We start from the raw sequence: 13052 nt of genomic DNA, 5'->3' as shown, positions 1-13052 counted from the left end.
AACCAACGTCTAAGCCTTTCCACGAGAATTACGATAATCCACAGAAATGCCATCGCACGTAAGGCCCGCCATAACGGTAAAATGAAATTAAAGCTATCAAGACAAATGAATCGTCTCGCCTTCCTAAAACGCTGCCGGGATAACCAGGTAATCCCAAACTGTGTCAAATTTAAGCACCGTTTCTCTTTGCAATAGGCTCTTCGTATTTATAACCACGCCAGCCAAGCTTTGCTCAGGGATCAAATCTCTACGACTCGCCGTTTCCTGAATAGCTAACTTAGCTATCGAGGCACCCGAAGATGACCTTTCAAGCACCTTAGGCCACGAAATTTGGTCTATTTTATACAACATCTCGTGCACTGCTGCGGAGAAAGAATTGGAAAAAGTACGAGATCGACACATCAAAAAATTTGAAAATTTAAAAAAGAACTCGAAACCACAACTTCCTACCAAAACGGTAGTCAACCTTTCGTCAGTTAGTGTGAAACCTGAAGCACTCGACGCTCTCCTACGTGGCCACAACTTCGCCATTGCGCCCGGAAGAATACCTGCTGAAGATATTACGATACGAATTGAACGCGGGATACGAGACCTTCCAAGCCACGTGGGGGGGGTGGGGGGGGGGGGGGGTGGGGGGGGGGGGGGGTGGGGGGGGGGGGGGGTGGGGGGGGGGGGGGGTGGGGGGGGGGGGGGGTGGGGGGGGGGGGGGGTGGGGGGGGGGGGGGGTGGGGGGGGGGGGGGGTGGGGGGGGGGGGGGGTGGGGGGGGGGGGGGGTGGGGGGGGGGGGGGGTGGGGGGGGGGGGGGGTGGGGGGGGGGGGGGGTGGGGGGGGGGGGGGGTGGGGGGGGGGGGGGGTGGGGGGGGGGGGGGGTGGGGGGGGGGGGGGGTGGGGGGGGGGGGGGGTGGGGGGGGGGGGGGGTGGGGGGGGGGGGGGGTGGGGGGGGGGGGGGGTGGGGGGGGGGGGGGGTGGGGGGGGGGGGGGGTGGGGGGGGGGGGGGGTGGGGGGGGGGGGGGGTGGGGGGGGGGGGGGGTGGGGGGGGGGGGGGGTGGGGGGGGGGGGGGGTGGGGGGGGGGGGGGGTGGGGGGGGGGGGGGGTGGGGGGGGGGGGTATATATATCACAAAAGTGAGTTACTCTAAAGCTACAACCTTATGATTTTCATTGTCATAAGTTAAACTGTGACATGCTTAACAAGTCTTGAGAAATATGAAAAAAAAAAAAAAAAAAATCATGGTTGGGCTGTGGAATAGGCTTTGCTAGACATTATTATTATTATATGGGCACCTCCATGGAGTCCAAAGCCTCATCGCGGGAGACCCAATCTATCATACCTCTCCTTGAACCCATTAACAGACAAAGCACTCACAAATGAGTCTGGCAACTCATTCACCACTCTCCAAGCAAAAAATCTAGTCCTCACAACCCTACTGACCACACCTTTATTCACCTTCCAGGGATAACCCCTTTTTCTGGTCCCTCTAGCCAAGTACTGAAACATTTCCCCTGCATCCATCCTATAAAATCCTTTAAGCAACTTAAATGTTTCTATCATATCCCTCCTTTTAATCCTATCAACCAACTTCTGCAATCCACACACCTTCAATCTATCCTCACAGGAAACATTCTACAGGCCACTCAGCATCTTGGTCACTTGCTTCTGAATCCTCTCCACCACTTCATCATCCCCAAGAAATCCAGGGGACCAGACTTGAGTACAGAAATCCAGATGTGGGCATATCAAGACCCTAAAAAGAGGAATGACAACTTCCTTATCCCTATTGTTAATGTGTTCTTCAATAGCCAAGTAATCTTATGGGCTACCTTAGCAATATATCCTCTAAACTTTAACTTTCTGTCTACCACCACCCCTAAATCTCTAGCTTCATCTATTTCCTGGAGTACAGTGCCATTAATGTGATACACAGCTTGTAATTTATCCAAAAATGCAGAACTTTACATTTCTACACATTAAACTGATACCCATTATTTTGTGCACATACTGAAAGCTTACTTAAATCATCCTGCAAGCTCTCCACATCACCTTGATAAACCATTACTCTACCTAATTTAGCATCATCTGCAAACAACTGAATATTTCCTATATCATTTATGTATAAATTAAACAGCAATGGTCCAGCACTGAGCCTTGTGGCACACCACTAGTCACCTGTTTTTGTCTCAATTCTTTCCCTCCATATACCACTTTTTGATATCTCTCCAGTAGTCACCTTCTTATCCACTTAACCAGTGTCTATCCATTCCCCATTTGTTCTTATTTGCATAACAGAATTCCACGTGGTCTGTCAAATGCCTTTGTGAAATATAGCAAAATCATTGTATAGCCATTTTCTTTATCAAAATCAGATGTTACTCTATTATAAAAAGTTAGTAAATTACTAAAGCATGACCAACTCTTCACAAAGCGATGGATGTTGATCCTCAGACAGTATCAATTTTTATCTACCCATTCTTGAATTCTCTTTTTTTCCCAATTTTTCTAGTACTTTTACCACTATGCCTGAGATACTGATTGGTCTAAAATTTGCAACTGTCTTAGAACCTTCCTTATGCAAAGGAATTATTTTGCCCTCTTTCCACCACTTTGGAACTCTACCAGAGCTGAGACTTAAATTAAACAGCCTAGTCAAAGGCATTACCACTTCCCTTGCACATTCTCGCAAAACCCTAGCTGATATCCCCATCTAATCCCACAGCTGTATTTACATTGAGACTCTGCAATATCCTAAGAACTTCCAGTTCATCCACATCTGTTTCCACATTAGTGTCTGTCACATAGGCTAAAGCAGTAACTTCACTAGGAAGATATATATGCTTGCAAAGTGGTCACTCAGTAACTCAATTATTTTATCTGCTTCTTGACCATCAACATTCATTAAGGTTAATCTTCCATAGTCATTCTTCCTCTTACTTGCCACATAACAAAAGAACTTTTTAGGATTTCCTTTGACCTTGGCTAGATTCTTCTCATAATCTGATTTTGCCTTCCTTGTCATGCTGATCACCTTTCTTTCCTGAGCCTTGTACTGTTCATTAGTTTGTTGGTAACCTTCCTCTATATATACCCTCCACAGCATTTTCTTCTTCTGTAGCTCATTCTTAATAATAATACTCATCAACCTAATGCCTACCAGATTAATTCTCCTTACCCTAGGTACGCAATTTAATACTGCTTCCTCTAGATGACCCTTAACTATATCCCATGCATTACTAACATCCTTACCTTGCAGCGTTTTTATGCCATGGTATAGATTTAAAATTCTTCCAAACATGTCATAATCATCTGCCTTGTAGTTCCACAAATACCCCCTTTCTTGAAAGAATATTCCTCATGTTTTAAAATCTCCCAAGTGAAGACTACATGGTCACTTTCACCAATTGGAGACAATATTGTCACCTTGGTTATGGATAACTCTTCGGATCCTATGACCAGGTCCAATATTCTCCCGCCCCTAGTTCCCTCCATCACATGCTGCCTTAAGTAATTATCTCTCAGCAGGTGTACAAATTCTATTTTCTTCCTTCCTGCCATGTGATCTTTCTTCCTTCCAGTCTATATCTCCATTGTTGAAGTCCCCCACAATAATCACAACCTGTACTCATTGTGCTAATTTGGTGATGCATGTGTTCCAGATCATCTGTGGAATTCCCTGACCTACAGCCATGACCAACTGTGCATTTTGTCTTACTGATCTTAATCTCACACCAGACTGCTTCAAATGAACAGCCACTCTCCTGCCCGTCTCCTATTCTTTTTGGTTGTAATTCATCTGCTATTATCAGCAGTACCCCCCCCCATCCTATTCTATTCTCTCTGTCTTCCCTGAAAATACTAAACCCTTCACATTCAATCCCTGATCCCTGTAACTACATCATTTGTTGTTAGCTAAGTCTCACTAATGCCTATAACTTTTGGCGAGGTTGCACTAATCAATGCCAAAAATTCCTCGCTCTTATTCCTGATACTTCTGGCATTAGTATATAGAAACGGCAACATCCCTTTAGTCCCCCCCCCACCTTTACTTTCTGAATTGACTACCCTATTCAATATTTTTGCTTGAGAGACTAGGTCATTCTTGGTCACTTGGTAATTCTCACACTCACTAACTTCACACAAACTCAATTGCTTCCATCCTAATTGCTTAAGTTTCCCTGAATTTGCACATCAGCATGCTCAATGAACAAAGCTTTCTGCAGACACCTAACACCAAAACCATTCAAATAGTCCATCCGTATTGTACAAATCCTTCTTTCTGTCAGAGACCACAGATCCACATTGTACCTCATTCCTTTTGCACAGTCTATGTATAGACTCATTGGTTATCAATGCCCTCTCCTCAGTTTGCCTCTATCAATAATGTGGTATGAGACTTGCATTCTTCACCTTCTCACTCTTCAGTTTTGACTCTTCTAACAACTCCTTGACATCCTCATTCATAGAATACTTATTATTATTATTCCTGATGCCTCCAAGGAGTCCGAAGACCCATCGCGGGAGGACATCTACAACTGTCTCTACACCTAACCTCTACTACAAATCATCTCCATCAACACCATCTACCGCCCACTTCCAACACCACCACAACTAGTAATTTTTGTCTGTAAATTGCGTGCGTTCTGAAGGGCCAATTTGTATGGATGCAGGATGAAAAACCCGAGTTTCCGGGAGAAAAACCCTGCTACCTCCGTATGAGATCGACTAACTCACCTTCGATTGAAATCGACCAGATAAAGATTCCTCCCGTCGCGATGAGAATCGAACTAAGGCCTATTCCAATCGAAGGGCGCAATGTACCGTCGTTCTTCCAATTGCGCTACGGAGGCGCTTGCCTCTCAAGTCATTTGGACCAACCAGGACAATCATTTCATTTGACTTATCTTTTTACATCCGGATGGCGTGGCTAATACGTGAATTTTTGCTCCTGAGAAACATGATTTTGTTGTATTTTCGTTAAGTACTCCCATGATTATTGAGTCTCATAATTTTCTCCTTAACTTGTTTTTCTTGTTGTTCGGTCGGTCTTTATTATTCTTTCAGATCACCCACTGCTTATGTTTTATAAACTGGATTGTTAAATATACGGTGATCTGTTAGTTATCTGCGTTAGAAAATCGATTTGCTGATCATTTAACTGAAGGCACAGTTAAACTGTATGTACAGTTAGTGTTATTCAAGGGGTCATCAGAAGCTAACACATTTGACCAGTTAACTGATGATTAGTTTGAAGAGTGGACACTATTGTATATTTATCAAATTAATAGTCACCTGCTGTTAGTAATAATCTAATACAAACTGGCCATCTACAAAACACAATACAGAATGTGGATAATTCTCATCATTCTTTTGCCACCTTGGACCTTGGTATCTCTTCTGAGTCTGGCCCCTGTAAACTTCGATGCGGTGAAATTTTCTTAAAATTTTCCAATATCGATTTTACAGAGATCATAAATCATGTGAAAGGAACAAAATTGTACATTACTGTATCTTAAGGGTTAAATACTGATTGTAAACTTGTAAAGGTAACTGACTAAAAGAATGACATAGAATTGTTCATGAGTTATAAAATATTGTAAAGGCTGAAATTGTACATTACACTGATTTACTATTAAGTTCTGATGTGAAATTGTAAGAGTAACAGAATGTTAAAAGTATTTCTGCCTCAAATTAAGAGGATTAGACAAGATTATGTTGGCGACTTGAAAGTGAACAAAGGTATTGAAGGTCATTCAGATGTGGAGAATTTTGTCGCAAAACTGAAGGTCAAGACAACAGTGACGTCAGTATATTTACAGAAGATTCGGGGTCTCCGACCCTAAAAGAAGGAACTTTGGAATAGTATAAAAGAGGTCTTGAGAATATCAACAAGGAAAGCTCTTGAGATTTTTCTTCTTGTTGCAGTTCATTGGCCTGCTCGGACTTCCGAGATTTCACTGGAGCATGAACCCTAGGCACGGGGAACCAAGAGAGGCAGATTATTCTTCGGAGATGTATTTTCAGTAATGGAACGTGCCATGTGCGGCCAGATACACACCGCCTACAGTAGACCTAGAACCGACAATGAGCTATGCTACAGTTCCCGGAAAAGGACTACAGCAGGCGATTGACTGGAGCCGTTCAATGAAGGCTAGAATATAGGACAGAGGAAAGCAGTCAGCGGAACCACCACAAAATCTTCAAAGCTGGTAGGGCAGTATATGTTTCTGCGAATTTGAGTAGATTCTATTGTATTAATGCTGAGGTAATGATAAAGAATTGTATATCCACTGAATGTAGCTCTGTTAAAATAATTGTATAGTCGCCATAGGAGATAATTGAGGTTGAAAGTTAGCTAGTATATATTAAGAAGAATGTTAGTCAAAGATGTAAATTGTAACAGCCAGAAATTGCCTAGATTTGTAAAGCAATTTATTTATTTATTTATTGAGTTCAAGATAGGCATCAGAGAGAAATTGTTCAATTGTATGCAGGCTGTTCAATAAGTAATAAGACTAATTTTACTGTGGCGAAACCACTTATCACAATATTAATTTCTGTGGAATAAAGAAATGTTGCTGTCTGTATTAACAAAAGAGGTTGATAGATGGCATATACGGGCTGATGTGCCAGAGTGTCACGTGACTAAACGCAAGCGTGTTTCAGCACGCCTACGAGGTGCTACAAGTCTTCGAAATGGAAGCATCCTTGGAACAGTGTTATGCGATTAAATTTTGTGTGCGTTTGCAAAAATCGGCATTGGACACTTTCAACATGATACGCAAAGCTTTCCAAGATGAAGCAATGTCGAGGGCAAGTGTTTTTCGCTGGCATAAAACTTTTAAGGAAGGAAGACAAAATTTGGACGATCTTGAATGTGAGGGAAGACCTTCAACGTCCATCACAGAGACAATGATCAACACAGCAGCGATTATCATCAAGCACGTCAAAAGGAAGCGTCCATTGCTGAAGAATGGCTTCTTATTGCACCACGATAATGCAAGGCCACATATTGCTGGTTGTGTAGTGGACATTTTGCAGAAGAAACACAGATATCCTACCACGTTCTCCATACAGTCCTGATCTCGCACCGTGCGATTTCTGGCTGTTTCCTCAGCTCAAGAAACCACTAAGAGGCCACCTTTTTGAAAGCAACAAAGCATGTGTAAAAGCTGCGGAGGCGGTTTTGAAAGAACTCTCAAAAAACAGACTTTCACATGTGTTTAAGAAGTGGACGCAACGTTGGGACAAATGCATCGCGTCTCACAGTAGTTACTTCGAAAAAGACCATGTAAATGATGACGATTAAAGGAAATCTGTTTTCTGTATAAATATAGTCTTATTATTTATTGAACAGCCTACGTATATTAGATTGTATAGTTGCTTAAGGTAAAATAAACATGTTTTGTTTGCTTAAAATTATCACCTGATCTTTGACCAATGCACTGTCTCATAAAAACAACCAAACCTGTTTGCTTAAAATAGAGAAATTGTCATGACTGACTAATTAGGAATTATTTTAGAAAGTGATCTATTCTATAATTTTTATAACTAATTTTCTCGTACTATAAAATTCATTTGGGATGGCACAGTCGACAAACAATATAAATTTTTCCTGAGTTACTTAGTGTGGGAGATAGTTAACTGTAACCGTGAAATGCCTATTTTAGCAGCCCCCTTTCACTAACGCTTGTAGGAAGTATAAAGGATTGTAAGGTAATGGATAAAGTAAATCGGGTTAGATTAGAATAAGGTAAAGAGTACTTAACAGAGAGTTTGAAGTTAAAGTAGACATAGGAAGGATAAAGACAAAAGAGTAAAACTAATACATAGGTGCAACAGACAATGAAGAAAATAATTAACATAATAACATAACCCAAAATATTACAATAGCACAACCAATGAGACCTCAATAAATGTCAAAACTGAGTAGTGGCCCTTCCCATAATGCACAACATGATCAAGTTCATAAGGATATGTGCATTGCATTATGGGATACTAAGGCAATTGATGTGAAGTTATTAGCCTCTATATACAAGTAGCACAATTGTGAAGTTACTTCACGTGCAAACTTTGTTTGCTTACACTTAGATAAAGGATGAACCTAAGAATATAATTTCTTGGCATCTTTAATTTATAGTATAACCAAGTGAAAAATCTCTCAACAGCTAATCAATACTTGAAGTGGATGTTGTAAATAAATTGTTATTTGTTATGAAAATTGGGTTAACTTCAACAATCTGAATCTAAACCCAAGGTGAGGCAGCATTTCTGATCCTGCTGGGTCCATAGGGCGGACCATTAATGATCTCCATTATCAGCAACTAGAGTGAACAATATATGTTTCACAGTGAATTGGTTACCTGAAAGCAGATATTTCCCAACATCAGACTACATTTGGATGCAAGAAAAAATAAGGAGATGGTAATGCAGTGTCTCTTCCTCCCCCCCCCTGCATCTAATCAAGACCTGGCAGCATTAAGTGTGCTGCCAGGTTAAAAATAAATAAGTGAATGATAGATGGTGCAGTATGTAAATGGAGGATTAAATAGTGTAGACAGTGGAATGTGTGGAGTACATGCGCTCCCACAATAAATCCTTTGAGAAAGCAGTGATGGTAGATGTATAAATGTTGAAAGATTCTGTGAAAGATTCAGAGAAAGTATGCTGAGAAAGAATAACATTTTCAGACCATCTGGTACAATTTTGATATTCTCCAAATCAAATGCCAACCTTCAAGTTGGCATTTGATTTGGAGAGTAAGAGTAAAGTGTCCTGTAAACTCCCACACAGTTTTATGGATCCAATTCTTTTTTCAGAATATAGAAAGGTAACTTTTTGAACTGATCCTTGCAAGCTTTTAGTGTGCAACTGTCTTCTCCAAAGTATCTCAAACATAAGAAATAGGAATCATACAGTTACCTTCTTGAAGGAGTAGAGATAGCCAAAATTCCTCATTTTTGGTATGAGATTGATGTCCTAATGATTAGAACAAAACACTGATTAAATGAAATTTAACTCTTGTTGTAAAAGTGCTTCTGCAGAACAAAGAGTGTGAGCATAGTGGATCAAGATTTTGATGGTATATCAAAACCTTGATCCACTTTTTGGTATAATAATATTTACAACATGTGTCTGTTTTGGTTTTATTTCTGCACAATGACTCACAATGCAGTCACAAATAAACAAATTAAATAAGCTCTTCAATGAAGTGATGTCCTGGGCCAATGTATTAAAAGATAACTTTGGGAAGCAATTTACCAGAGAACTCAGAAAATATATGAGTAATCTAAAATCCATAAAGCTAATATTACACTGAGACTAGTAGTAGACTCTATCAGATATCTGACATAAACTAGTGACATAACATCACATTAGTTCTCTCTTGTTTTATAGGCTATTTTCCTTGACCCCCCCCCCCAATTAAAAATGCAAAAGATCTCAAAAAGAAAATAGATAATCTGCACTTTTGTTTTAATATCCTTTTCAGTTTTCATATTGTTTTCATAAATATTTCATTGGCTGATTCTGAAATTATATTGATGAAAAAAAATTATCCTCCAGAGATTTTAAAACTAATTTCAATATTATTATCAATGTTAGACACTTCATATATCAAATGAAATATACAAACAGGTTGAAGAACCTGGTATGAATTTACATAGCTTCGCTATACTTTCCACTGTTTCACTTTAAGAACATTTTTAAATTCTATCACTTCTTAACTTCCTTCTGTATGCATCATATGCGGGCAATATTTTTGTCATCTGGAGTTCCACTCCCCAAATAATATCACATATTTCTACAGAAGATTGCTTTCATTCAAAAGGGAATTCAGTTTGCATTGAAGAACCAATAACTCTCTATTGGTTCTTCAATGAACTGGTTCTTCTCTCTATTGAACTAATCCTTTCTAGGCTTCAGTTGAAAACCAATGGAATTCTCTCGAATGCTCTATACAAAACTAGATGCTAATTACAAGAGTTGCATACTCTTGTTGTAATACTGGTGTCTTTATAGGCATTTAAAAAAAAAAATCTCACAAGGAAAAATGTTTAAAAAACCCAAAAAAAACTAACACATACATCTCTCAATCACCTCTCCCTGATTAAAAAAAAGTACAGTACATAAATGTTGACTTCACAAAATTAAACTATCGTTAGTAATGATTAGGTAAACAGGATTCAAGCAATGTTATGTCTGAATTTAAAATTTACTATTTGTAAATTTACTATTTGCAACTTTTACAGCGTATCCACGTCCACTAATGTAATATTTGCGTATCCTTCCAATGAAAATTTCCAAAATTTGGGTATATCTTACAACAAAATGAATTTCACTTATATTTCTCATCGAAATAATTATTATCGAGAAACCAAAGTAATCTTCCTTACCTTATTAAAACTGGATACAATTATCACAGAAGAAATAGCAGTTCTTGATTAGAATGAACGAAAGTTACTTGTAATTCTGAATATCTTCACTATATTATAACTTGCATTTCGAAAATCCTTTCATCATTACAATTTTCAATTGACACATACGGTTGCACTCATTTCCTTATTGCATCATAGTACACAGGTAACTATAAACATTTTTAAAAAATTGAAGATTTTTCGTTTATTTATTGGAAATTTGGAGCTGATAATGTTATTTTTGTAATGTCATTTAAAATATTTATATTTTTGTAACAATAAACAATTGTAATATTTATTTTACTAAATTACACAATCTTAATTTTTAATCTTAAGGAATTATAGAAGATTGCATGTCGTGATCCTCGGTAGTATAGTGGTTAGTATCCCCGCCTGTCACGCGGGAGACCGGGGTTCGATTCCCCGCCGGGGAGGATGTTTTTTTGTCATTTTAATGACAATATTTTATTTATTAATAATTTTATTCTCTGCCTTCCTAAATAGATTTCATTTTTTTTGGTTTCTCTCGACTTAGTCATCAGTCGAAAGAATAAATAAGAATTGCTGCTGCAATTATCATTTTAAATAATCAGATAATTTTTGAATAAAATATGTCAAACCATTGATTTAAATAAACGCATGAAGTGCATGCATTTGACGTCGAAATGGTTAATAAATTACAGTTTGCATTTTTTTTTTCCATCCACACTGCTCTACAAGTTTTCATTAGTTTGCTTTAATTTGTATCGTGTGCTTCCAAGAGCTTCGTTGGATCTTTAGTTCCCAGTCTACAAGAAGAAAACCAAAATGAGAGAATTCATCTAATTTAATCGAATTCTCTCCAATGTGCTATCCAAAACTTGGGTCCTCTCCAAACTTTGAATTTATTCAGTTTCAATTATTAGGTGTGCCTCTCCTCATTATAATTCCGGATATTGTGTTGAAATGTATTAATAGTGAGAATATATCTGATTTCAGCTTGTCAAACATTTAGTCTCTATAGGATTAGACATAAACTCTTAGGGATTATCTTGATTTAAACTGTCCAGTCCTAGGAAGAAGAAGTTAGCATCTACAGCAGGGGTTTTCAACGCATGGCACGTGACCAGCGGAGCTCTTTGCCGTGGTCCCCCGGCCATTTTGAAAAAATAACTACTTAACATTAAAACGCGATTGAATAAAAAATAATTTCAATGAAACCCTCGGGCCACTAAGCTATACTGCGGTATTTAGAATTGTAAGATGCTTTCCAGATTCACAAGGAACGCTGTGCATTTGATACTTGATATAAAATCCTAAAAAAAAAATAAATATTAAATAGACATGCTTCTTCAGCCATCTACCAGCACCAAGCGGTACTTAAGTACTAGTACTAACGTCGCAGGTAGATGGCTCAAGCAGTAGTTCGTTCGAGTGCGCTGTTTAGTGCCTTCCAGATACATCTCGAAAGTTCTCGATACTTCGTTATTTTCATATAAATACAAGAGGATCGCATCCACAGTCAGTCGTGAACAATGTGATTCGTGTATAAGCGCACGCATGTTCGTCGTGTCAGCTATAGCCTTTTGTGGCTTTGTATTGCCAGACTTTTTTCATTAGAGTGAGACATATTCGGTGGACAATAACCGTTGCACGGTCATTTCGGATCATTTTTTGAGTTCGCCTTCCATCACTATGGCGTCTATGAGCAAAAAGCGTAAATCAAGTGATTCTTGTCGGGTTTTTAATGAAAAGTGGTTCAATTTGTACTTTTTTTGTGTGCCGATCGACGATAAGCCAGTATGTTTAATTTGTATGAGTCGGTGTCAGTATCAAAAGATTACAATATAAAACGACACTATGAGACAAGGCATGCGTCCAATTTCGATCACCTTCAAGGGCGGCTTCGTGTGTAGAAAGTGAACCCTCTCCAAATTGAATTAAATGCCAGTAGGGTACGTTTAAAAGGCAAAGGGAAGACAGCGAAGCGTGTGTCAAAGTAAGTTATGTAATAGCTGAAAAAATTGCTAAAAAATAAAAAGCCTCTTTGGACGGCGAGTTTTTGAAAGAGTGTCTCATCGCTGCTGGGGATATTCTGTGCCAAATAGCAGGAGGTGTTTAAAAACCGACTTTGTCTGGGGGTAACTGTAGCACGACGTGTCGAAATAGAACTTGCCAATGACATTGAAAGAACTTAAAAAAAAACAGTCGTCCGAATTTACGTCATATTCACTTGCTTTAGATGAGAGCAGAGATGTGAAGGATACAGCACAACTGGCTATCTTTGTCCGTGGCACTGATCAACAATTCAATGTGAACAGAAGAACTGCTAGCGCTCTTACCTATGAGGCAAACGACGAAAGGCACTGATATCCTTGAAGCCACCAAGAAAACCCTCCAGCGTTTCGACCTCAGCTTAACCAACCTCCAGGGTGTGGTAACTGATGGTGCCCCTGCTATGGTGGGAAAGAACGAAGGGTTTGAAACGTTGCTACGGAAAGAACCGGAACTAGAAGGAAAATATTTCGTCCATTGCCACTGTTTAATCCACCAGGAGAATTTGTGCGCGAAAACTATTGGATTTGAGAATATCATGAAAATTATTGTGACTGTCGTCAACATTATTAGGGCAAGAGGATTGAATCATCGTCAATTCCAAGAGTTTTTG

General features: G+C 39.4%; 1 non-coding gene across 1 annotated transcript; it reads left to right on the top strand.

Annotated features, from left to right (window-relative positions):
* The first annotated feature begins 10767 nt into the window (after positions 1–10767).
* TRNAD-GUC (transfer RNA aspartic acid (anticodon GUC)) lies at positions 10768–10839 on the top strand. The gene has a single exon. It is a non-coding gene; the product is annotated as a tRNA-Asp (tRNA).
* Positions 10840–13052: the final 2213 nt, after the last annotated feature.

This window comes from Typopeltis vanoorti, chromosome 9 (genome assembly GCF_054136105.1).
Source record: "Typopeltis vanoorti isolate ZY-2024b chromosome 9, IOZ_Tvanoo_1.0, whole genome shotgun sequence".
Taxonomy (NCBI): Eukaryota; Metazoa; Arthropoda; class Arachnida; order Uropygi; family Thelyphonidae; genus Typopeltis; species Typopeltis vanoorti.
The sequence above is the reverse complement of the archived record's forward strand: the minus strand, read 5'-3'. Positions and strand labels throughout refer to the sequence as shown.